Source organism: Verticillium alfalfae, genomic scaffold (genome assembly GCF_000150825.1).
Source record: "Verticillium alfalfae VaMs.102 supercont1.13 genomic scaffold, whole genome shotgun sequence".
Classification (NCBI taxonomy): Eukaryota; Fungi; Ascomycota; class Sordariomycetes; order Glomerellales; family Plectosphaerellaceae; genus Verticillium; species Verticillium alfalfae.
The window spans coordinates 523,517-526,760 of record NW_003315026.1 but is presented as its reverse complement, the minus strand read 5'-3'; positions in this window follow the sequence as shown (position 1 = coordinate 526,760).

Genomic DNA, 3,244 nt, shown 5'->3' with positions numbered 1-3,244 from the left:
ATTCGACGACAGCGATTGTTGGGGGGGTGGCGGCGCGCGTTGGGCGGGCGCAGGGATGGACCATGGCCTCTTGCTGTCCGCTTGGGACTTGACACGCTAGACTAGCCACCGATTTTAGCGCCCTCCCACCCGCTTTATTTTTGCACCAGCCACTCCACACGCTCGGCCAGTATTCGTTGCTGCTTTAGGGCATGCTTATTGCCATGGGCTGGAGGGTGGATGCTTCATGGCTTTGGTTTTTGAGTTCTCGTCAACTATAGCTCGATCAAAGACAGCTCTTTATAAAAGCGGCACCACCACCAGGCGTCGACTCACGGCCCCTGTCGCTCTCGTCGTGATCGCTTAGCTCCTCTGCCGAGACCCACCATCCGCCGCACCGGCCTCATCCCAGTTCGCGCCTCGATCTACACGAGGCCGCTCGTTGGGGTTGGGAGGACCACATAGGTCGCCTCGGGAGACTTCCCCTCTCTCCAAGACATCATCCATCCAGTCGATCGAAGAGGCTCTGTTGACTCTGGCCCCTCAGCCCTCAGCCCTCAGCCCTCACCACTCATCCACTGACACCACCAACTACGACTCCTCTCTCGCTGACCCCGCTACCACTGCCCACCTACCCAAGAATCGTGTACGCTGACTGATCCCACACCATGTTGGCCCTCCCGCAGCCCATCGTCGCCTGGTTACCGTCACTTTGCGTCATGCACTCTGCACACCGGACGTTGTTCTGCGGATACGAGTTTTGAATCGACCGATCTATCTCGACCACCACCATCTCCAGCCACAAGGCGCGACCAGATCTTGGAAATCCCTCGCCCACTCACTCGCACACACCACACACCTCCGTTCCTTGGCCAGCAGCCGGCCTTTCCTGAAGCTTGGGCTTCTGGCCCCCTCCGCCTAGGGGATCTAGCCAATGAAGTCCCGAGGAGGGTGGTTGACCATCGATTGCACAATGAGCCCCTGCCACCTTTTTCTTTTGCTCCCTTAGCACCAGTACGCTGAGCATCAGGACCTGAAAAGAAAAGAGACAGAACTCGGTTCAGGGTTTCCTCTGTCTCGCCGTAATTTCCGGGGGGCCCGCTGCTTCTTTCTTGCCGTTCGCCTTACCGGCCGCGGTCCCGTGTGAGACATGCGGTGGGGGGGGGAGCCGCCTGTTTCACCAGCACATCTTCTCGGACCGCAGGTCGTTGCCCCCCGCCGTCGTGACCCCTAGCAAGGGAGCAGAAGGAGGGATCGGGTCCAGCGCCGGGGGCCAACAAAGGAAAGTCAGGCGAAATCGCCGTGCCTTCTCTTGGTGCGTCCGTTTGCGGCCTCAGACTACATGGTGCCGACCGCAGTCCGTCTTGGCGTACCAGTGTTGCTGCGGGGTTTGTCAGCCGGAAATGGATGTTTTGTCAACAAACACTCGACTTCATGGGTCCATGAAGCGAGCTCGTGGATGGTGTTCATCCTGGCTGCAAGACGCCACCTTTCGTTTTTTTCTTCCTGAACATTTGACCTGGGAATTTGTTCTTTTTTTGTTCGAGGTGTCAAGTCGACAAGTTTAATTGACGGCGGTCAATGTGCTTTCTGTGGCAACATCTCAATGACGGCCCGTCCGTGTCCATCAGGTCGCCTGTCCGTAGCCAACTCGTAGGGCTGAGACGTCTGACATGTCGGATGTCGGCTGATCTTACACAAAAGCTCAACGTGCTTGAGAGTAAGACAGCAAGGACGGGGACCAACAGTCGTGCATATTCACGAAAGTGAGCGGTACATGGTCGTTGGAGCTGCCCCTTCGTATACATGATCAACACCGGTTCGAGTCGTGGGCTGTCGGCATATGTAAATTGTCGCCTTTCCAGTACACAAACGCTCAGTCTCCAACCTGGAGACTGGGGCCAGCTCTACATTGCACGTTATAGCCGGCAGCTCCTCGTCGTTGAGACATTGGTGGTTGCAGGCCATTGAGACAATACATTTCATGTGACGTTCATCGCTGTGCCAATCATGGTTTTGGTTGGGTCCAACATGGAAAACAAATGCACTCTGCGTTCATTTCAGCATACGAAAGTCTCTCAATCCAGTCGACATTTCCTGTCTAACTGTAAACGACCAATGTGGGCACACAAAAGAAGAGCCGGAGCAAGACGACCTCCTCTGGGGTATTCGAGTCGTGAAGCAGGCCTTGGTTTCCCAACATACCACTACATACCTTCGCCTGCGAGCCTCTTCGTATTGAATGGATAGACATGACCATAAAAATTCCCTGGGCTGCAAGGCAGTCTTTCGTTCCCGATGTTTGACTGTATACTAGCATGACAACATCACCGCCGTGACATTGCCACACACCGGACATGAACCACAGACCAAACCTCTCCAGGCACATACGACCATACCTACTGGAAAACTCGGGATCCCGTCCGCTCTCCCATCGATAAATCAGTGAGGGCTAGACTAGTAGTCGGGTGGGTGACCACCGGCGAATCCCTGGTGTTGTATGTTTTGTGTTTTGCAGTGGGGCCAGTCGCCCCTGTTGAAGCGGTTCCGCGGCGCTGGAGATGAGCAACGAAAAATGTGATCGAAATTGTGTACTGTGTTCAGATACCAACATCTCTCACACATGATGAACCCGAGGTTAAACGCATGCTCATTGTGTGTATGTGTGGGTCTGAAGGCTCATCTGGGATTTTCTGGCTACTATCATTAGTAGCGAACTGGCGCTCGATTGAAACTATTCAAGTTCATTCGCGCTTCCTTCTGAATGGACACGATCCACTGGATGGGTGCATCCTGCGACTGGGCGGTGCTGTCTGATCCGATGGTCATCAGATCTAGCCAAACGTGCACGGGGTCTGCTTTCTCGGGAGACCAAAAATCGATTGGAACTTCGGAGATTCGGGGATAAGATTCAATGCAAATAAGAAAACCTAAACTCGCTACCTGCGATAGCAGTGTGTGTTCTGCCCAGGGAAAGGCGGATAGGCGGGCAACCCAAATATATCCGATATGCGTGTGCAGGATATGTCAGCCTCAACACGGTAACACAGGCCTCCCCTAATCAGCGCACCTGCGACCATAGGTAGCCAGCAATCCTGAGTACGACAAAGCGAACAACACAAAACGCAAAATTATATACATGTAACGCCAGCTTTTTCTCCAGGCTCTTATTTGATTTGTCATGGCGAAGCCAAACTACACTCCTACCCAAAATTGAAACTGTTAGGCCGTATCATTCGGGAGGGCGCCACTTGAGAGCACATGG